We start from the raw sequence: 24391 nt of genomic DNA on the forward strand, positions 1-24391 counted from the left end.
AACTCATTGCTAAGTCACTGCAATCACCTCCATCATTTATTGGCCTCTTCTTACCACTTTCAGCACAAGTAGTGTCATGAATATCAAACCATTGTTTTCATAAAGCTTAATATCATGTAAAATTTTCAGTAAAACAACGTTTATTTGCAAAATTAAAATAATGTTTATAATACAACACATTGGCTAATATATGAATTGGAGTAATATTTAAAACTCAACCCTACAACGTTTACTTTGACTGTTATACTAATACTTTATATCATGCAAGCATTTTACATTACATTTTTATGAAATTATTTTCATCTTCGGTGCTACATGGATGGTTTCACATCTAGCGCTGAAAAACGGTTTTGCTGTTGCAGACGAGTTGCTGTCATGTTAGCCTTGAAGAAGCTTCGACGTGATCACTGCTCATTCAGTTTTTTTTTTATTCCTATTCTTGTACAGGCTTGGGAAAAATTCGGACTAAAATGGACAGAAGTAGCTACCATGCCGCAATGTATGTCATATGCTTGTAGAACGTTTGCTGAACGACAGTGTAAATGTTCACGTGTGTAGTAGATGACGACATGCCGCTGCAGCATCTACCTTCTGTGTCCTTTCATTTCGGGGCTGCACTCACCACGAAACCCGCGAGCGACAGCGCGAAATCAGGCAAAAGCCACCCGCCGCTGCTGAAGCAGACGCGGAGCGAACAGTGAGCAGGTCGCGCCCCTTGCGGCGGCGAAGAACGTAACTCATGGAGAAACGTTCCCATTGTTCCCGCGGCGATTGAGAAGGCCGTAAGAAAGAGCGCGCGCTCTCCCTCGAGACCGGGTGTGACCTAGAGTGGGCTTTAGAGTGGCCGCCACCTTGGATGGCATCGCTTGAAAGTGGGCCCAGTGCCTCCTGTAGTACACTGACAGCAGCGTCGCGCCCGTTTCACGGTATTTAGATTGTGCATCTGTTTCACTGAGAGACTGTGTGATGGCGCTGGTCTAAAGTCCACCCTCATAAGTTTTTTTTAGCATTCCTATTTGTAATTATTAATTACGTAGACGGTATTTTATGAGTGTTAAAATGACTGCCATCTTTGGGAAGTGCGCACATCTCTACAAATGTCTAAGAGAGTGGTTTGGACGTCGTGGACGCTAGGGGAGCCACGCGTTAATGCCCTATTCTTTAGCCATAACGGGAAAGATAAAGGGGAGAGGGTGAGGCGGCCACGCAAACCCCTCACTCTGCAGACACTGTCTAAAGGAGGCACTGGTGGGCCTTAGGATGGCCGCCATCTTGGGTGGCCAGGGTGCAACCCACCATGGTGCAACCCACCATGGTGAACACTGCTTCAGGCCTAGCGAAATTTAAATTCAAGCCCTTGGTGGTCACGTGACAGACGCGCACAAACTGACGTTAAATCGGCAAACGTGAGAATTAGGAGTTAACGCTCTTAAAAAGGGTGTATTGGCCGGTTTCCGTTGATGTCGCAGCTAGGATTTTTTTGCTCACGCTGCCAGATTCCAGTGCTGCTGTGGAACGAATGTTTCCATCAGGTGAATTACAGAAACCGCCTGCGGAACAGAATGTCCTTAAAAATATTGGAGAATATGTACAATCTGCACTGCTAAGGAATGGCAAATATTGCGAAAACTGCGTCGTCAGAGATTTTTTTTTGCGTGTTTCAATACTGTGTGATGTTTGGACATCTTGTTTGCATTCATTTGGAAGTAAATCCAAGTCTTCACAGCAGATATATCAATAAATGTTTGAAATAAACGGTGTGAAGTTTTTTGGGTTGACTATTTTGGGCTATTTTTATTAGTTCACCAATGGCTACTTTTAGGGTACACGCGCAGAACGTTTGGAGGGTCAAGCTGCGACAGCCTGACAACCCTGGCCATCGATCACGAGGACGCAACATGGTGGACTCATTCTTATCGAGCGCTGGCTCTGCATCCGCTGCAAAGTTCTACAGACGTCAGCTTTGCCAAGCTACAGTGCCAATGGCCAAGCACTACGCCATTAATTCTGGTGTGTGGGAATAACCTACAGATCAGCGTTCCTTCTGTAAACTTTGAGAACTTCGGTGCATCTACAAAAGCTGCAACTACATTTAATTCTCACCCTTTCAGAATCCCTAGGCCTCGTGACTGTTCCGGCTGGCGAGACTCTCGCGGCGTGTCCGCAGGCTGCGTTCGGCGCCACGGCAGCGTTCGAGCTGGCTTTGGAACACAGCCTGATGAGCGGTAACTGATCGTATCTGCCACTGCGACTGCACTCGTCACCGGAGGCTACTGTGGCATCGAAGCGAGCGAACCACCCTACTGTTGACAATGTGCTGGTTAGCGGCAGTGAATTGGTGGGCCAGCAACCGGCTCTGCTTTTCTTGGGAGATCGCGTGCTGGCGAAAACCACGGGCTGGCTGTATCCACGATGGACTTCGCAGGAAGCGACGAGGCTTCAGTCGGAAAGTCTCTTCCTGGTGCTAGATGACAAGTCTACTTGATAGCGCAGGGGCTTCGTGCCAAACTTGAGGCACTTAATTTGGATAATCTGCGAAAGTAATTCTCATTTTGGCGCTACATTTTCTGTTTTTCTGGACGATCGAAAACTCGGCGTCCCGTTCCGTTCTCATCGTCTGAGCAGGCTTTGATGCTTCATCTTAATCGGTCGTGAAAGAAAGCCTCAGTGCCTGCGGGTAATTTTGTTATTGCGAAAATTTCTAAAATCTTGTTAATAAAATTTGTGTTTTTGCGTTCGTTATTGGTTTACTTTTGACGGATTCTCGTCGTACTTCTGACTGATTCTCGTGGTGTCTTGTAATTGTTGCAATGAGTCAAGACATGCAACGTACTAGGATCCAATGACTCGAACGTCAACGATCAATGCGCTTTGTGCGCGAGTGGTCTTTTTTTCGGAGTGCCGCCTATTTAAAGGGATACAACATAGAGTTTCTTACTCTTACCTAGAGGGAAAGCTGTGCTGCCGTCTATGGGAGTTTACATGGAGTTTTCAGACGGCCAGTTCAGCCACCATGGGCGCTCAAAGCATCATGGGCCGGAGAGCTACCGAGTGCAGAACTACAACTTTTGGCCAAAACTAATGCAAAGATAAACGTTGTTCTACCGTAAACAATGTCCTAAGATTGAATATTGTGACTATAAATTACAAAAAGAGAGAGAAACAGAATGCCAGTGTGAGATTTATCCAATATAAGCGATGGCTCTTTCTTCTATTGGCTTAGTTTTGAGCAGCACAAATACCAATATTTCGCACTTAATGGGCACACTTTGAAATAAAAAAAAATGTTATGAAAATATTTATTGTTGTGCAATCACTTAAGGAAGATTTTAGTGGCATTTCGGGAAACAGAAACCATTTATTGGCGACGTCTGGTTTTGCGCCTTCGCTACTATGGCTTTCGCGGTCTATGTCAGTTCAGTTCAGTTCAGGCGTTCAGTCGTGTCCGACTCTTCGTGACCCTATGGACCATGTCACGCCACGCTTTCCGGTCTCTCACTATCTTCTTAACATCACATAGCTTCATCTGCAATGCCTCGAGAATGCCATCTAACCATCGCCTTCGCTGCCTACCCCTTCTCCGGCGACCCTCAACCTTTCCCAACATCAAATCTTTCTCCAGCGACTCCTCTCTTCTCATCAGATGACCAAAGTAGCTGAGCTTTAACTTTAGAATTTGACCCTCCAATGAGCAGTCAGGGTTTATGGTCGACAATATCGACTGATTTGATCTTCTGGCAGTCCAAGGAACTCTTAAGAGTCTTCGCCAGCACCACAATTCAAACGCGTCAATTCTTCGGCGGTCAGCCTTTTTCACAGTCCAACTCTCGCATCCATACATCACAACTGGAAAGACCATAGCACGGGTTATACGGATCTTGGTTGGCAGACTAATGTCTCTGCTCTTTACTAGGCGGTCAAGGCTAACCATTGCTCTCTTTCCCAGAAGCAGGCGTCTCCTAATTTCATGGCTGCAGTCTCCTTCCGAGGTAATCTTGGCGCCCAAGAACAGAAAATCTGTCACAGCTTCCACTTCTTGTCCATTGATGCTCCAGGACTTGATAGGGCAAGACGCCATGATCTTCGTCTTTTTAATGTTCAGTTTAAGCCCAAACTTCTCACTCTCTTCTTGTACGCGCATCAGAAGTCTCTTGAGATCCAATTCACTTTCTGCCATTAAAGTGGTATCATCGGCATATCTAAGGTTGTTGATGCGTTTTCCAGCGATTTTCACTCCAGCTGAAGACTCGTCCAGACCGGCCTTCCTCATGATGCACTCTGCATATAGGTTAAATAGGCAGGGCGACAGTATGCAGCCTTGCCTCACCCCTTTCTCAATCGGAAACCAATCAGTAAGACCATGCCCAGTTCTGACTGTGGCCTCTTGCCCTTCATAAAGGTTCCTGAGGAGACAGATGAGGTGAATTGGAACTCCCATCTCTTGGAGAGCTTGCCACAATCTGCTGTGATCTACGCAGTCAAACGCTTTCGCATAATCAATAAAGCAGAAGTAAATGGGTTTCTGGAACTGATGATGATGATGACGAAAAAGAAACATCGCAGTAATGCCACTACACGTACCTGAGAAAAACCGGCTGTCCCGCAACAAGTAGCACACCGGCCCATGATTCTTAGCGCGCCCATGGTGGCTGAAGTGCAGCGCCCTCAGCTTTCCCTCTAGGTAGTGTAAGGAACTCTATGGGATACAACACTGGTCAAAATATGTCAGATATATAGAAATGAGATTTTACCTCAAGTAGTACGAATGGAACACAACATCAAACAAAAAAGGCTTTACAATTTTAATTTGCCATTTAAAATCACATAAAGACAACAGAGGTGCTATCTTGCGGAAAAACCCTATTACTTTCACTGCAGCACCCCACGTGACTGCACTTTAGCAAAATGTCGTTAATATTTCTAAGTGCACAGTGTTCTTTTTTCCTTCTAGGAGTGCTTGCCATATTTTATTATATTTTGCGCTATCTCCAGTGCACCCTTGATTGGGCGATGACAGGGCGGTCGCTGTATTGCTGTTTTGTACTTCTATGAATAATATGCAGGTCTGTGATTCTGCACGCAATGTTTTAGTGCCTAGCGAGCGGCACATATTACAAAAAAAAAAATGCGATAGAAATCGGAATCAAGAAGCTCCTCCCACCGAGAGCGACCGCCATTTTGAAATGCTCGTGTGACGTCACAGAGGATACGCGGCGCAGCGTCGTCTGCAGTGCAGGCTGCAATATCAAATGACGTCTCTCTGTTTCTCTCCTATGGACGATTGACACAGTGGTCGTTCCTCTTACAGATGTGCTCGATGAAGATATGTTACCGCACGAAAGCGATGTAGAGTAAGGCCTGTTTCCTTCAGCTTAAGGCACGGTCACAGTCAGTGAACTGCACGGTTAGGTTCCATGGCTGATCGACGCACTGATCTGTCGCCTTACACCTGCAACGACGCCAGCACGACCAACGGTCGCCTATCACCGTAGTGTGGGGTTTTCGGCCCCACGACGCCGACGGAATTGATCAGCGGACGGCCGCCCGATCTGCTTTGGTAGGATCGCTGTCGGAGGCCGAGCGAGAACTTGACACCCGATGAGGTAACGGCTTGAACGGCTGCGCTTGTCTGTAGCCTGTGTTAGAAAAGAGGAAAACAAGCGACTACACTGTATATGTTCCCCCTTCTCATCAGCCATGACCTTGGCCAGAAATGTTTGTCGGTGCCGAACTACGGGCCCGTTCCGCGACGAGTAAGCTAGCGCGAGTACGCAGGCTTCGGGTCTAGATGTTTAGGCGATTACGGAGCGCGCATTCACAAGCTTTAGCGGTTGCATGTGGCCATCGAGTGTAGTTCTAGCAGTAGTCACCACAAATCGACGGCTGCTTACATCACAAAGCGCGTGCACATTGAGTGGGAAGCGTCGATGGCAGCCTGTCTGGCGAGCGCAGCCGGCAGCTGTCGGCGCCGCTTGTGGGTAAACAAACACGCTGGGGTCGCAGTTGTAATCCGCTAATCGGCGCATTCCTGCGAAAGTTTAGGGCTCACACACTACATACTAAATGGCGCATGTTTACTGTGTTTATGTTGAAGCACTCTCGAGATGTCATTTGCCTCAAGAGTCGGTCGCAGTCGCGCGCGCGGCAACGGGGGAGGCGAGACGCGGAGATGGCGGCAGATGGGAGGCTCTTGTTCGGTGCGGGCAGTGAAGCGCATTCTAATCGCGTTGTGTTTACGATGACGGGACTGAAGAGGCGGCGGCGGCGCATGCTTTCGTGCTCTGACCGTTGCCAGGCTGAACATAGTTTGCAAAAAAAAAAAAAAAAAAAAAAAAAAAAACTTTACCAGGCGAAAATAATTAAGTTTGGCTAGCACGCACATAAACAGCAAGTCAAGGGGTACCGCTTCGTTCAGAAGTCGCAAGGTATGCTTCCGCGTCAACGTATGCTTGTTTGGGATTAATTCCTCTTAGTTTTGGATCGAAAGAGCGAGTAGCTCAACAATCAGCAACACAACACTAACCCCTCCCCCATTTCGCCCCGCACACGGCGGAAGGCAACGTTGGACATGTGCCTTTTTATATGCGGGAGCGTTTTTTGCTAAATAAGCTAACTCTCCTAACGTAAGAATAATATGCTTCTGATAAATATGATATGCTTAAATAATACAGCATGAGGCCATCGATTTCGGCCTCCTTGACAATCTCTAGACGAAGCCCAAAACAAGCCCGAGGATCACTAAGATCGCATATTATAGTGAAGGCTTGTTAAAGAAAAAAGAATATGCGAGTAAAATATTTTTGCTGAAGAAAAAAAAATAAAGAGCACTGCGGAATCTGCATTGGAGTAATGCGAAAGCACGGATGCTGCTGTTGGTTGCTTCTGGTTGCTTAATTCACTTCTTGTTTACTCATTGTAGTCTTTGGTACTTTTACATTGCTCTCCAATCCCTTCCTATGCCCTTTTTCGCTCCACTCCCGGTTGCGTGACGTCACATCCTTAACGTCACATTAATTCACTTCTTGTTTACCCATTTTAGTCTTTGGTACTTTGACAGTGCGCGCCAATCCTTTCCTATGCCCTATTTCGGCTCCACTCCCGGTTGTGTGACGTCACATCAGTGACGTCACATTATTTCGCGTCTTGTTTACCCATTTTAGTCTTTGGTATTTTCAAATTGCACGCCAATCTCTTCCTATGCCCTTTTTTGGCTCGACTTCAGGTTGCGTGACGCCACATCCTTGACACTACTTTAATTGACTTATTTAATGAACTATTTAGTATTTGATACATCTTGACGTCACCCTAATTGACTGACTTAATTAACAATTTTTGTATTTGATACGTTCAAATGTGGCGCCAAGCCATTGGCTAATGAGACCTATTTCGCCTGACATCGCACAGCGCCCGGACGCCACTTCGTTTCGCCTTCATCGAAACGCAGCCGCCGATCCCGACCGCCGGCGGCTGCGTTTCGATGGAGGCGAAGCGAAGTGGCGTCCGTGTGCTGTGCGATGTCAGTGCACGTTAAAGATTCCCAGGCGGTCGAAATTACTCCGGCGCCCTCGACTACGGCACCCCTTTCTCTCTCTCCGCTTTCACTCCCACCTTCCTTTCCTTATGGCGCGGTTCAGGTGTCCACAGAACAAGTGTGACAGATACTGCGCGTTTCCGTCCCTTGAACGAGTTATTATTAATTACCTAAACTTATTTGCCTAATTATTTTTACGGACGCAACATTCATTACGTCACCCTCTATCGATTGACACCACTCCTCAACCTCTACCACTTCTCAATTACAATTTCTGCGGACACGATTTTGCGGATACGTTCTGCGGACAGAAATCTGTGCGCGCGGTGTTCGCCAGCTACGCCGGTTGCTAGGCAACGACTCAAGGTCATTCTGTGCCTCCTCGAAGCACCGCCACGGCGAAATCGCAAGTTCGTGGTCAATGCAGCTTTTGCTACAAAACAAGCTCTCAGTGACCATCGTCCACGGCGTGCATGCAAAAGCGCAGCCGACACCGCGAATAGCAGATGACCTGGGGATGAAATCCAGAGCTTTTGGATGATACCAGTTGCGAAACTCCGCTTCAAAAAGTGACCGAATGTTGCTTTGCTTGCTTTACATTGCTTTACATTTCGGTGAAAGATGCACTGCGTGGCACAGGAATTATAAAAAGCGCGTCTGTCTGCTTCTTTTCCTATACTTTTTTAACTTTTTTTTTCCTACGAGATTCACACTGCATTAGTTTACTACATAACATAGCCATATAGGTCTTGTAAAATCCAAGTTTTTTTTATTCCTTTATTTATGCGTATACCTTCCTTACAATTTTATTTACTTTCCTTATATTCACATATCGGCACCTTTCTCCTAAGAAAACAATTTGAGACTTCAAAAGAAGCACCTACACTTATTTTGATCTGATCTTCTGTTGGAAGCACTGGAACAATATGTATTAAGCAACCGGGGGAAAAGTTTGATCTTCGCACGCAGTTCAAAGGTATCAAATATCAATTACCTATAGAAAACATTTGTGTCGCTTGCATGCCCGTTTTCTAAGCTTTCCACAAGTGTCATTGCTGTAATCCACGAAGTAGGTACTCTAAAGAAAGTTCCGTGATCTGTATTGACTCTGTAGCTCAAGAGCGCTAAAAATCGGCGTTTTTCTTCGCTTTGGTTTTCGACTAGATGGTTAACCTGACTGTGAAACAGATTTCTTCGTGACTGTCTTATCTGTTGCGCGAATCATTACAGCTCGTTCTGTTGAAAAGCCGCCGCAGTAAACCGCAGTGAGAAAAACGATGTCGGAGGAAATCGGCACCTGATTTCTTATCAAAACTGCGACGCAGCCGTTCTTCCTGCCGGGTTGGTTGAGAGTGGTGCCATAATGCCATTTTGCTTCTCACTTTTTAGCTCCATCGTGTAATGAAGTCGGTCACTAGTTTGCGAAAGGGATTCGAACCGACTACATATGACAAGGGTAGGTGCTCACTTGGAAGTGATCGAGGTACTCCGCCGCCTTTTTCCCAAACACATACTTCAATAAAAGATTGTAATGCGTTCGCGGAGTGCTTTGTTGCACTCTTGGAACTATACTGCAGGCCGAGACATTCTCTGCTTTCTTCGTTTTATTTATTTTTTTTTTGGCAATTTTAAATCTTTTGTATAAGCAGCTCTAGACATGCACAGCAAACGCGTAGCGAAATTCGGAAGTAAAAATTCTCGAGAATGTCGAACTAGCCTTCTACTTCATTTTGCTAACGCCGCAGGCTTTTCACAAGAATCAAGTAATATACCGCAAAAAAAAGAAAAAAAAAAAGGATGTTCTTGAGAAATAAAAATTAAATATTTTAACAGAAGTAAGAATGGTATTTCCAATAAGCTCAAGAAGTTGTTGCGCAAATCGAACAAGAAGTAAGAAATTTTCCCCTAAAAGCCCATCTCCTCTTGTGTTATGCTAATGAGATTTCTGGAGACAAAGGCCGATGCTCTGTCGACTGCTTTTGAAAACTACCCTCTGCGCTTTGTACCCAAGATGGTAAGAAGGAAGTCTGTGCGAGCAGCAAGCGGCTGCACAATTGTGATAAACTCACTATATATTTTGGTGTGTGCACGAAACAAGAAATGGTTGAAACCCAGGTCGCTATTCCCACGCGGTATTGCAAAAGCGGCGCCTCACCCGCCTTCGAGTCACCGCTCTTTCAAAATCCCTTTGTCCCTCTCCCACTTCTGACAACCCCGCTTAACGACGTCCCCTCCTCATCCTTCTTCTCTCCTCGCGCATTGAAACGTTGGCGAGGGTTGGAGGAGGATGGGTGTGAAGAGAGGGGGGGGGGGGGGGGGGGGGCGTTCTACCGTGCGCGCACGCATCATTTGCAGACCGCTCGCGGAAGAAAATCAGGTGCGCCGGGAGCGGGACTCGAAGACAAACTTACGCTGGTGGAAATAACCCCCTCCGCTTTATTATCTCGCTCCCCTTAGTGACTAATAATGAATTATATTTTAGTACGGCCGATTGACGGCGTGGTGTTCGTATCACACCCACGAAAGCTGCGCCTACTTTATTTGAATGTAAAAAAGCATTTTGTGCCAATGTTCAAAGAACGTGAATAGTTGAATATGCAATTCGTATATAATTAACATGTACAGTTCTGGTCCAAAGTGTTCGCAAAGCGAGTTGTTTGTAATGTTAAATCGCGAAGAAAAACCCTGCTAAGAACACATCAAGTATTTTTTTGTTTCTCTCAAAAGAGCCAAATTCAGGCACCGAGATTAGGTGAAGTTCAGCTGCAATTTTCAGTTTGCCCAGAGATCTTCACAGCTATCACAAGTTTTAACCTTCCAATGTGTTGCTATGGATAAAAAAAAAATCGTATATGAGTCTGTGACGATGTGATTGCATCAAATTGTTCAGCTGCACGGCGGTGCGCATGTCATGCCAGGTATGGCATGTGCACCTTCGTTGAGATATCAGCTAGCTCCGCTCTTTGAAAGCGCCTTTAATGATCCCAGCACTGCCGTGGCCTCCCGTAGCGCGGCTTGAGAGTCGGGACCATAGTCGGGAGATGTCACTGCCGACGACTCACAATGTGCAAGCTGCAGCCCAAATACATAAGTGGGGAATGCTTTTTCCTTGATCCTCTCCATCTCGCGGAGAGCACTGTCCTTCTCCCTCACACCCCTCTTGTTCCCGTCTCCGCACCATCGGCCTCCGTCTTTGCCGATAAGTGATAGCAAACATATGTGCTGTCGAGTCAAGTCGAGTGTAAAATAGTTTCTTTGTGTCCGCAAACTCCTTTGTTTAAGTCAATGGCGGACGTAACGGAGATGCCACTTGGTCTTGGTAGACGCTCCTTATAGTTTGTTTTTTGATGTTTTCGTTGATGCAAAACAATTTTGAAATTCGTCTTACTCGCACCAGTAAGATGCGGTGGCCAACCTCTCTGTTTCATTTTTTATTCCTTGGCCTTTCATAGTTCCGCCAAAAGGAGAAGTTAATGAAGAATGTTAGTCGTCAGACTGATCATCATCTTTTCTTCTGGCTTGATCGGGTAAGGGGCCGGCAACTTCGTTACAGGGAGAAAAGGTAGGCAGACGACGATGGGAAGCCTTGAGATGTAGCAAATTTATTTACTTGTTTATTTATTCACTTACCTCTTTAGCATGCTTAAAACCATTAGAGAATGGGCTCCTAACGTATCGCGCGGTGGCGCTGCTGCTCCTGACAAAGAAACAGAATCTGGGGGCACGGCCGGTCTCGAGGGAGAGCGCGCGCTCGCTCTCCCGTTCGAGACCGGCCGTGATGGGGGCTACGCGGGCCGCGCTTTCTCCTTGCACTGCCGCATTCCCGCTCCCTTCCGGGTACGTGCAGAGCTCTCGCGCTGCACCTGCGGCGCGTCCCAGTGTACCGTGAGAGGCGCGGCTTCAGAAAAATCTGCTTGCTTGACTTATTTTCTGTAAATCGAACTTGAATAATTTTGAAAAGTTTGATGAGAACGTGTGCTGTCTGAAGCAGACGGTCGACAACTTGGTACGCGACTGCAGGGGATTTGCGCTTCGAAACATCGCAAAGCTGTACAAGCAAAAGCTTTACAGCTCGTTCAGTCGAAAGGCCGTCAGCGCAGTAGGCCGCACCGCGTGTCGGAAATAATCAGGAGCTGCGCAAAAAAAAGTCGTATCATCGTAAATTGTTCTTCTAATGATTGATGATTATTGCTCTGTAACAGGCGATGACGAGTTTACGAAATCAATGTATTTAATTTAGTTGATGAATTAAGGAAATAAAAATTAAAATAAGGATGAAGGGGGTTCAAATATGTCAATGTTTCATGATGCTAATTAAAAAAATATATAGCAAATGTAAAATTGTGTAACTGATCAATTAATTCGCTAAAAATATTAAGAAATGAAAAATGCGTTCAACGCTGTCAAACTGCTCAGGATGAAAAGTCAATGCTTGTTGATGCTAAGTATCGGTGTACCTGTGTAAAAAATGAATATAATATAAGAATAAACGAATGAAAATAAACAAATAAAATTTCGAAAATGAAAAGTGTAAAACACCATCCCTGTGTGTGTGAAATGTCGCGTCATATCCTTAACGACGGAACTTAATTAGCCTCTAATATTTGATTGGGTGGTTTGGTTTATGGGGCTTAACGTCTCAAAGTGATTCAGGCTATGAGAGACGCCGTAGTCGAGGGCTCCGAAAATTTCGACCCCCTGGGGTTTTTTAACGTTCATGGACGTCGCACAGCACATGGATGCTTTGCTTCTCGCCTCCACCGAAAATCTATTTTTTTCTGTATATACTCGAAACACTGAATGCTGTATAAGCACTACGAATCGAAGCACTTCCCACTCCTTCCCACTCCCCGCTCGGACTGAAGGGCGCGTACGCGCGCGAGCTATAATGCTACCGCCGGCGCCTGACCGGCAGCGCCAGAAACTATGGGCAACGCCCACCGCGCTTCTCCCCAGTAACCTCGACGACTCACCGCCAGGGTTCTCTATATGTGTGAGCACGTAAGATGCCAAGGAAATCAAAAGTAAATATATGAAGCGCGCTCTATAACCCGTCAGTTTGCAGTCCACACTTGATAGTCTCTATAGGTACCTATATAACTACGTAAACTAACTGCTTGCCTAGCCTTCAACTGGCCGCTAGCCTTTTCATTAGCTCCAATATCCCCCCCCCCCCCCCCCCCGCTTTTTTCCAGATGACTGCAGACACAAGTGGCACACAGAGAAGGAATTTTGCGTCTTGCAGTCGCGAGCTGTGTTATTTTGTTTTGTAACGGCGCCGTACGTCCACGCTGAAATGGTTCTCTACTTCCATGCGGCGAATATGCTGTCGTGGGAATAAAGAGGTCTGACGGGTCCGTCTGTAATTTTTCTGATCGGAAAGAAGAGATTTTTTTTTTTGTACTACTGCTTCGTCCAGCCGATCAAGGGCAAGCGGCCGGTGTCTTCTGTGCCATCGCTGCCGCCGCTCGGGTGACTTATCAACGGACCCTCTCGCGAGCACAGTTTTACTGTTGGCGTCCTTATAACAGGCGTTGAGTTCGCAAAACGTAAGATCATAGCAACTCAAGGTAAGTAGCGCGCGCATATCTGCGTTTGTTCAGTTTAACATTATTTGTGCCATTTATACTTCTTTTTCTGTAATCAGGAAATGATGTAGTGTAGGTGTATGTCAAATCCAGTGGATATCACAGTTGAAATATAATTTGTCACCAAGAAAATTACAGTGCACTTAAAACTAAAATGTGGGTAACATCAAGATGCATTTAGTTTTTTTTTAATTAAAATGTATATGCTATTTTTGTTGTTGTTGTTCGTTGTGAGTCGTGACTGTCGTATTCGCTTTTCTTCTGTTCGCTTACACTGCAGAAACTCCGAAATTAAAAAAAATACAAACTGAGTAGTAATGCAAAATAAATTATTCAACAAACATACTTACCAGCTAGTATGCAAAAAGCCCAAACAATGTTTTAAACTATGCTAATCGCCAGTGAATGGAACTTGCGGAAGAAAATTAAACGCTTAAAAACCTTCAATTGATATGAAATATCAAACAAAACAATGCCGGCGCCTCTTCTGTTTGAACATTACGCCGCTCCATCCGTCGTGCGGTTTCCCTCGCCGCCGCGACGGAAAGGAGACCGGCTGTGAGAATTAGGACTAAGCAACAATCACGCCTCGTGTAAAACTGCAACCAGATACAACCCGCAAGACCAGCGACAGGTGCTGTGGCGTATCCTGGCGGCACATGGAGCCCAGTGTCCGTTTTCCTAGTTTGCAGCGTTATCGAAAGTGTTATCTCCCCAACCTCGGGTCATCTGATCGGTGGAAACACCGGAACTGGATGTCACTGACACTTCTGGTTCCAGCGTTTCCACCAATCAGATGACTCGATCTCGAGGAGATAGCGACACTTTCAATAACAGGTCCGTTCGATTTGCCTGTACTATCAGAACTAGTTAACGCACTACCGCACTCAGCCATTCGTTTTGACACTCATTTTAAATAAGTGCAGACATCGTGCAGAGCAGCAGAACTCTTTACTTTCTCGGTTGGTAGTGCCGATTGCGTGCAGCCTGTGTCTGTGCCGCAGCAGACAACATCATGAGTGCAGACGATAGTCACTCGAACAACGGCAGCGTGTTTGCTGTTGTCAACTGTGTGAACCCATTGATAACTTCTATTGTTGGGGAAGAAGGCCAAAATCAGTGCTCAGAGAGCGGATATGTATGTATATGCAACACAAAATAAGGCTTCGTTCAGTCTGCAAAAGGGAAACACGTGCATGTGTTTCTTCATGCTCCGATGTCGTATTTGCTTGGTACTTGTTCTTTGTTTGCTTATTCGGCCCTGTACTTTCCTGAAATCGAACTTCCCTTACAAAAATGAATATTGGCTTTCTGACGTGATCAGGATGTAATCATAACGACTCATGGGAAATTAATCACTAAAGCAACATCTCTTGTGTTCCAGCATCATACCGATATCATAAATTGTTGATGAGTTTTTGCATCAGGTTTTCTGCATCATACTGACATCATAAAATCTTGAGATTTTGGAATTACATTTCTGATATGAAAAGTCAGCTGAAGTCGGGAAGCATGAAGACATAGCCTATAATTTGATAATAGGTTCTTATCGCCACCTTTAAATATAACAATTACTTTCGCAGCTTGCATGGCTTTCGGAAAGGTATCATTTAAAAAAGCGAGGTTAAAGACATGCTCTAGTACCATAGAAATCATATCTATGACGTATTTACAGGGCCAATTTGCAAGTCATTAACGTCAGTTCTTTTGCGGTTTCGGAAAGTCATGAATGCGTTATATAAAAGGACCAAACTGAAGAATTCCCAGTCCGGCCATTCACGCGTGACGAGCAAGTTTGAAGATTGAGGGCACACAATTGCGTGTATTGTTCTAGTGGGCATTTTAAAATATATTATTTCGTCCGCAGGAAGCAAACCTCGCCCTAGATAAAGCTTGCACAGTTACTGCAGAGGTTAACAAACTGAAGGCAAACTCGGCCACGGGCTTTTACAAGGTGAGCAACGAGATGCTTCGAAATTTAGATGGCAGAAAATTGTTTGCTTGAATACCAATTCATTAATTTGTGAATTTAAAGGTGGATACCTAAGACCGCTTACTTCCTATTGTTGCGAAAGCAATTCACCCTTAATCCAACGTAACTCACCATAATCCAACTTACTCCACTCGCATCCGCAGAAATCCCTGTAATTTCATGTAATCTATCCTAACCCAACTTTACACACCTCAATCCAGCATAATCACGCATAAACGTTATCCACTCTCATCCAACTTAATTCATCTTAATCCAACGTAATCGCCTTTACTCCAATGTAGACCGCCATAATTCAACTTAATTGACCCTAATCCAACATAAACCTAATTTGCCACAATTAACCTTAATCAGCCCAGTAACTCTTATTTAACTGCAACCCGCCCTCCCCTAGCGAAAAAATTACTCAAGATATCTCTTAAAGGGGTCATGGCAGCCAACATTTGAGCATAAACTGATCATGGCATTTCACTCCACACACGGTAAATTAAAAATACTCGAAATTCGAGCTCATTCTGTGCCGTAGATAGTTTTGAAATGAACTTCCATTATTAATATTGTCACGCAGTGGTGACAATGCTGTTGGAGACGACAAATGAATAGTCTGGGAGTGCACTAAAGAAACTCTTTATTGGGCTGACTTGCGCACGAAAAATAGCTGTACAATTCGGCGGCGGCGATAGCAACAAACATGCTTTCTGGTCGTCGAACAGAGAATGCAGTTTCACTCGTCAGTGCTCAATTTAAAGGCTTCGAAGAAAGATCTAGATAAAACCGCATACGGGGACTAGCATACCCTGGAACACTGTAGAAGCACACATGCGTGGCTGGAACCTTTCGAGATACATCTCGAATTATCTGCCGCCACAAATGAATTCAATGATAAAGCCGCGTCGTGCGACAACGAACACGAACAAGTAAAGAGTACAGAATCGAATCATAGTGATAAGGCCACATGCCGGCGGCTGCCGAAAAAGAACAAATAGACATTTGAATGGTTCGCGGCTTGATCGCCCCTTAAAAAAAAAAAAAAAATCGCCTCGATGTTTCAAAATAAACAAAGAAAGGTAAACAAAAACATTAGAAAGTTTAAACATCGTGGATTCTTTAACGCACGTAATACGGTTTCAGATGTACAATATGTACGATTTCTGGGCGTGCGCGTCGCCGTTGTGATGCTGTCGTACCGTCGGGAATGACTTCATAGTCCAGTTGTCCGATGCGGAGAAGGATTTTGTACGGCCCAGAGTATCGACGTAACAACTTTCTTGGCCTAGAAATTCGCAAATCCGGCAAAGGAACACAATGGCTTCATAAGGTGAAAAAAGTATCTGCGACTTCCTTAAACTTGATAAAACGCATTTCGTCTAGGGGAGGAGGAGCTCGAGCGGACATGGCAAGACGTCTTGTACAATCGGCGTTACAGCCAAGGATACTATACCAGGCCCAATTCCAAAGACTCACGAGGCGGCAGTGGGCAAAATTGGAAACAATAAATAGAAACGCAATGCGCACTATCACGGCCTTACCAAAACTTATCCCTATCCCTATTCTCCAAGAGTTTGCACAATAAATATGTTGACAGAATTAATTGAACAACGAGAGGCAACAAGGGATATGAAGCGAAAGTACGTTATGCCCATAGCATCCTTGTACAACAAAGTGGCAGTTCAAACACCACCAATGGCTGACCCCCCTCCGTGGGAATTCACGACTATTACGACAAACAAGACCACTCGGCTTCGTCGCAAAGAAAAGCTGGCATCTCGGCCTCTGGTTGATGCACTTCCAGGTACCTGCATTGCATATACGGACGCATCAATTATAGAAAATGGCGGTAGAACAGCAGCTACTAGTCCAACACACAGTGAACTAAAGGTACATAAAGAATATGCTTCAGAATACCCGGACCCGCTTGTGATGGAACTCTATGCAATCCGCGATGCTATGGAGACCATAAATAAAATAGATTCCATAACAGAAGCCCACATCTATACAGACTCCTTAGCCGCCATAAAACAACTGAAGAAAGTGACAGAGACGCTATGTGTCCCCCGGAAATCCACTCACTCAATAAAAAAAACAAAGATACGCATCCCGATACATTGGACACAAGACGATGCTGAGAACGCTGAGCAGAGAAAAGTTGACCACCTCACACACGAAGTTCCAAACACTAATGCGCCCCCCACCAGGCTCCCTTTTGATGCCCGCTCCGCTGTTCCCATCTTAGCATCCTCTTTAAGGAAAAGTACACGTGCTCTCATTCCCCCGTGTACATTCCCCCTCCCTCATAACTTAACGAGATGGAGGAGGTTTACCTTCGAATGATAAGAGCTGGGGCGGCCCTTATCCCGTCGGTAACATGCCGATGGGAATCTCAAGCAGACATCGGACCAACCACATGCCCGAAGTGCTCCACACCAGCTGCAGAAGTGGATGTTCGCCACCTGCTGTGGACTTGTGCAGGGACAAGGGCATCAAGGACAAAGATTCGGCGCGAAGTGGGACTAACCAAAGAGAAGAGGACTTCTCTAAATGGCTCACCGACAACTACAACAGTGGGAGCCTGCTCCGGTTCCTTACCGAAAATAATTTACATGAGTTTCTATATGCCTTACGACAAGCTTGCGTTAAAAAAAAAAAAAGCTTTTCGCTTAGTCCGCGACGGCAAATCGGCATCCATTGCCAGACTTGGGGGGGAATTCTGTAACGCTCTCAATTTCGCTCTCAAGTTGTAGAGCGTGACGTCAAATTGACGCGACTTTCACGTGACCTTAAGACGTCAATCGTGACGGATTACGGAATCGACCAATTGCCAGTGACTCGTAGCATGACTCCGCCCCTGAGGGCCCCTTTCCGCGGTCGTACCTACTGCTACGCATTTGTCGCAACGCTAGCCGAGGCCGACGAGGGACCGTCTCCTAAGTTTTTATGAAACGGCGCAGTTAATGCGCAGTAAATAAAATTAATAAATATTTATTCTGCTGAGGAACTGCATTTACAATTAACTACATCAAGCATAAGGAGATGTGTTTTGGGAATTGCAATTAAATTCGCTCCTCAGTAACGTTTTGTCTCCGCGAGGGCACGCTGATGGCGTCAAAGAGTGCACATGGCGGCTTGCCAGAAAACAGCTGATTCCTCGGCTAGTTGCTATTTTCCGTGCGTCGCCTGAAATCGAGGTCCTGTGCGGATGTCGTGAGCAGCTGGAAAAATCCGATTGAAAACAATGAAGGCTACGAACCTGCAGTGATCAGCGTGGTGAAAGCGTTGGGCATGAAAATCGACTAAGTCATCAGCTTACTGAAGAGTGTCAGCGTTGTCAAACAGTGTTTACTATCGATGGCAAGAGCGACGAGTGGGAGGTATGTGGTCTGCTGTTCTGTTTGTTTAAAAGAAAATACAAGAAGATCATGAAGGCTACATTACTGTGTTTGCCGACAGAGGAACGTTTGCACTTGCAGTAAGGCAGGTGGCAGCTACTATGCAAGAGTTAGCAATTGCAGTGCGGGAAACGAGATCCGACACACGACCCTCCACCACGGACTCCTCATGCAAGCCACGGTGACAGTCACTCCTGTGCTTCGCAGCCAGTTGACTTCGGCCACATCGGGCTCCGTTCCCGATATTCCGTTGATGTTTTGATGTTGATTGTTTAGTCTCTATAAGGTACACAAACTGTGATGTTAATGCTTCCTTTGGTGTGTTCAGAGAAATAAAATACTTTATTCAGAAATTTGATATAGTGACCGAGGAGAGGACGAGCTTGTTCAGCCAGGTCTGGACAGGGATGTGCAGTATGTTGTATTTCGCGCAGCAGGCTGTGTTTGTTAGTGGCACATTGTTGAAACGTTGTCAGTGTCTGTTCATGTTGAACGGTATCCCCCCCCCCCCCCCCCCCCCCTTTTCGACGGGAAAGACAAACACATCACGCAAGCTTGGTGCGCGATGCCGGAGGCGAGCTGGTGAATCTGCTAAATTTCCCTAGTCTTATAAACAAGGGGCCCACCAGTGAGGTGTGCAGATTACCTCGAAGGCGAAGAATGTGTGCTAGTTTTGAAGTGTCATCATGGAGTCTGTGCAGTGTTTCAAAAAGATGTTCATTTTACACACATTCCTCATTCTATTACCTTTCCATGTTGTGTGCATTATGTACAAACCATTTCAATTGAAAAGCCAGTTTGCACAAAAGATGCTTTTTCTGATTATTTGGTGAAAACAACTTGGAAAATAAATTCCAAGGTCAAAAGTAGGTGACAATTAAGTAAAGAGGTGCTTATCACATGGTTATGGTGTATGAAAGAGCGCTGAACACGGGTTGAGGGGAGCCTCAGTTTGAAAGCCGAGCCCACATTTCGATTTTGGTTGGTTGGTTGGTTTGTGGGGTTTAACGTCCCAAAGCAACTCAGGCTATGAGAGACGCCGTAGTGAGGACTCCGGAAATTTCGACCACCTGGGGTTCTTTAACGTGCACTGCCATCGCACAGCACACGGGCGTCTTGCTTTTCGCCTCCATCGAAAAGCTGCCGCCGAGGCATTTTGGCTAGCAAACCAAGGTTCCTCCTCAACCCTTGTTTAGTGCTGTTTTGTATTGAGTAGCCATCTTATTTCCCTCGTTCTACCATGTTTATGGTGTAAAATATTTTTGAACGCTCATGTCTTAGCTGCCTCTACTGTCTTAAAGCTGCTCAGCAGTCCCCTTGCAGTTTTACACGTTTTATTAGTGTACATAACATCTGCTCACACATTGCCTTAACAATGTATGTGTGATGCTTATTTTATTTTCACTAGAATTTTGTAATCATTCAGCAATCATTGTGGGCACTGCAGCCTAGTATTTGTACACCATTCTCCTAACAGCTGTTACAGCATTTAGCACTGCGAGCAAGATCTCTAGTAGTATACCATCCAGCTGGCATTTTTACCTCTGATATGTAAGCGTTTTGCACACTGCACCATGCATACAGTACCTATTTGTATAGGTAGCTTCAATATGTTGAAAGGGAGCGGCTTCTTTGAGCCCGATAATTATTCTGCAATATACATGTCAATGTTGTATGGTCATTGTACATCAAGGTAAGTGTGCTGGTATGTATGATGTCTCTTTCTCAATAAAAACACTCGAGTGAAATACAGCGGCCAAGAAATAAGTGCTTCTACTGAGTATATGTGGCAGTAAAAAATCTTTGGTGCCATTTTCTGATTCCAATAAGCGTCATGGATATTTATTACCTTGCTGTAACGCTACGCTTTTCGGTTTAAGCATGTTTACCAAACAGCTAGTGACCACAACCAACTGTGCCAGGCTGCAAGGTGATAGCAGAGAAGGGACAGCAAGTTGGGTCTGGGATGACTTGGCATTGGTGTAAGCAGCCATGACTCCAGTGGGTAGTCACTGTCTCCTGCATAACCAAACAATGACATCCACTTAAGTCCGCCTTTTGCATGTTCTAGTATACAATCAAAGATCCATACCAACTAGCCCGCAGTGAGGTGGTAAACATTCACAGGAATGCTGGCAACGTGTCACAGGGCTGTCCAAGCAAGCATCATTGTAAGGATAGCCTTGTAGCTTCACAGTGATATAAACAAAAATGTGTTAAGATTACCTGCACAACACAAGCGCTACGGTTTCTTAGGCAGTAAAGAGATTTCAAACATTGAATATTTGGTTCCTGGTGCCATAACACTAAATTTGTACATTAACAAGCATTCATATGCATAACTATAGTCCGTCTTATGCATGCAGCTTCAGCGAATTCAGACAATCGATCACTCGCCGAAATACAAGTCAGCTTCTCTGTAAGGCTCGTAATCCAACCAAAGGGTCTCGTTGTCACACAACAGACTTCTAGTTCTTGCTGAAATGAAAAGAAGCAGGCGCTTTTTGCAGCGTACTCACACTTTCGAGTAGCGAACGTGTCGTAGGGAGGGAGCGTAACGAATGGGGGCAAGGCACTACAATCCCTAGTCCCTTCGTTCTGTATTTTGAGGTATATACAGGTATTGAACTTTCGTCAGGTGTCACTGGGTAATCTCGAAGACAACAGCTGGAAAGAAAAGAGATCTTTCCTCTGTTCGTTTTTTAACATTGCGAGGGGGAACGAGTCCTTTTGGTTAGAAAACAAGACTTGCAGAGAAGCCAACTTACAGCAAGTGGTCGATTGCACATATTAATGCATATAATCAATATCGTTCGATAACCGACGCGGGTTTTTTACAGCTTACCCAAGAAAAGTCGCAGGCGTTTAGCAGGCCTTCGTTCACCTTTCGGCGTGCAGGAGTACCGCTAGACGAACGCGTTGTTTGGAGTCCTTGGTCCCACGGGGCAACGAGGGTCAAAAGTGCGTATGTTCACGTCGCAGATCTGTAATAAAATAGGCACAATACAAGTTTACAATGACGTTTCGAAGTCGTAGCCAAACACACACAGTCAAAACCAACATTTACTCACTACTGTCATGTTCACAACGTAGAACCCCTTGCCTAGCGACTTCTTTCCATATCGCACCGCGGCACCTTGACGACAATCAGCGCACGCACCTGCTGATCGATGCCTATGCGATGCAAACGATGTTACGTTCCCGACGCAAGCTGGTAGCCCCCGATAGCAAAAAAACGCGGTGCGCATGCAGCCGCAGTGGCTGCGCACTCGTCCGTGAGCTGCGTGAGCCCCCGTTCATCGATGTTCGTCGGCAATCGCCGCACAGTCACTCCACTTTCTGCTGGTTTCCGAGTTGAACAGAGTCGGAACAACTAGTCCGGTACGTCAAACGCGTCTTCGTCCTCCCTCCTACGCCGTGGATCGCACCGACACAACTGTCACACAGCCAGCGCAACGCTATAACAACGCAAGGAACACAGCCGCCATTTTCGCTCTACTCAGTTGACTGGTTTTGGGGTTACCTCGTTTCGCTCACAATTTCAGTCAATATTCAGCTCATGGGCAACGTCACCACTTTAGTCTTGTTGATGACGTAAGCGCAGTCACCGTTGAGATCAGTGATGACGCAAAATTTCAATATGGCCGCTGACTAATAGGAGCAGGGCAAGTTGAGCGGTTTGAGACTGGTTTTGTATTGAGAGCGTTACAGAATTCCCCCCTTGGTCTCCTTGGGCCGAATTACGGACTCGGCTCACAAGTTTGTTAGCGTGACGTCAAAATTACGGAGCCGTGACGCAGCCTTGAGACGTCAATCGTGACGAAGTACGAAATCGTCCAATTACCAGTGACTTTAAGCGTGGCTGCGCCCCGGTAGTTCCGAATCCTCGGCAAACGCTGTTGCCACACTGTGGCACAAAACTGAGCAGGGACCTTCTCCCAACTTTTTGTAACACGACGCAAATAATACGCAATAAATAAATAAAGAAATAAGGTTCATTTTGGCAAGATACTATTTTTAATATTGAATAACATTAAGCTCAGGTAGAAGCGTTCTTACTTTTGTAATTATACTTGCTATTAGGTAACTTTGGTTGCCGCTAGGGTGCGCCGGCGGTGTCATGGCGTGCACATGGCGGCCTGGAAGCAAACAGCTGATTCCCCGAGAAGGTGCTGCTTTTTTTAGTGTCGTCTGAAATCGAAGTACCGTGCTGGTGCCGTGAGCATGCTGAAAATCTAATAGAATGCAGTCGAAGTTCAGGGCCGGCAGCGATAAAATTTCATGGAGCGCTTGACACGAAAATGGACAAAGATAACTTGCGGAGGTGTTTTCGGTCGGCGCCTACTAGTATCGATGAGAAAAATGCTGAAAGTGCAACGTGCAGGCTCTGTGGCTCTATTTGTTTTTCTTTAGGAAATACAAGACGAGTGTGAAGCATGTAGTGTAGGCCAAAATGAAGCTCTGCTGTTGCATAATCATCTGTTTGTATGTAGCTGGATAGTTTAGGAAAGAACATGACCATAGGAATGCTTCCACCCTTGCCGGGACTGAACCCGAAGCCTTTATTCCCTGCAGTGCCACCGTGACACGGCTTTCGATGTAACGTTCATTGTAGTGTACTCTGTATTTTTTTTCTTTGTTCTCCATGACTGGGTTGCTTTGCTTTTGAGCGATACCTTCTGCCCACACACCATTTGCTTGATGCATATGTGATGTTTTTGCACAAGTTTGTATACCTATGGGATTTTCTACTTATGCTACAATCACTGTGAGCACTAAAACTCGCAATATTAAGCATTCAATTTGTCAGCTTTACACTGTTTAGCATTAGGCAAATGCGTACTATGCATCCTAACAGTATATGCAGGCCTGTAGTCCTGAAAGGCTCACTAATGGAGACTGCCCTATGCAAACATTGTACATAGCACTACTTGTGTCATGTTTCTGCACTGTTAAGTACCATACTTCGTTTTCTGCTTCTGAAATGTGCCAAACCTATGACAACTACTATGCAAGCCTGTAATCATTAAGCAACTATTCTTTTGTGTCTTGCCTCTGTGTCGCAGTTTTATGCACAATACTTTCATTTCTTGCTTCTGAAGTGTGTCAGACCTGCGATGAGTACTGTGCCAGCTTACAGGCTCTAAGAAATTATTCTTGTGTGTCCTCTCTGTGTAGCACAATTGTGCAGCACGTGCAAATAACTGCCGATGCTATTGCAGGCAGTTGGTTTCGCTGCTGCATATTCAAGCGTGTGAAATGCTGCAGGAAAATAAAGGTGCACAGTGGATACACATGCTTCTAAAAAAACTTCTGTGACACTTTCCCATTCCGATAGGCATCAAAATTGCTGCCTCGTCGTGAAACACTTTAATTATGCACTCAAACACATGCAAACACACAAACATCAACATGCATGGTTGCAACCAACAGTGAAGGGGGGTGTACGAAGACAAATTTTACTTGACAGATGCCGTGTTTTAACGCATGGTTCGAGAAGATGCATCTTTATCACAACAGGTTTCTGGCACAGACATGAAACGAGAAGATGCTACACTTGGCTGCCTGTGATGAGTTGGTCAGCTACGTGTGGTATATCACGGCCGATTGCTGTGCTAGGATTGACGCCGCAGCTGTTGCCGCACCATGGGCAGCTGCGCCAGTCTCTGGCGGCAGGTTCTGTGGAACAGGCTCACAACATGATTCTGTATGGCTTTTCCCTAGAGGTATGCATGGCAATAGGGATCCCACTTCCAAGAGCCCGGTACACAGATGTGACCCTTTCTTGTCCAAGCCAGCAGCATCCACCTCGTCTGCATGCAGGAAGACATCCGAAGAAGTTATGCAACACGGCACATGCTACACGCTCTGATTGGTAGAGGAGCGTCTAGTATTT

General features: G+C 45.6%; 1 long non-coding RNA gene across 1 annotated transcript; it reads right to left on the bottom strand.

The window, feature by feature from the left end:
* Positions 1–19595: 19595 nt before the first annotated feature.
* LOC146206629 (uncharacterized) lies at positions 19596–22091 on the bottom strand. Its single transcript, XR_014704475.1, has 3 exons — positions 21567–22091; positions 21341–21479; positions 19596–20514 (listed from the first exon to the last, which is right to left on the bottom strand). It is a non-coding gene; the product is annotated as an uncharacterized LOC146206629 (long non-coding RNA).
* Between the last annotated feature and the right edge of the window lie 2300 nt (positions 22092–24391).

Source organism: Amblyomma maculatum, chromosome 1 (genome assembly GCF_055883805.1).
Source record: "Amblyomma maculatum isolate TAMU_Amacu chromosome 1, ASM5588380v1, whole genome shotgun sequence".
NCBI lineage: Eukaryota > Metazoa > Arthropoda > Arachnida > Ixodida > Ixodidae > Amblyomma > Amblyomma maculatum.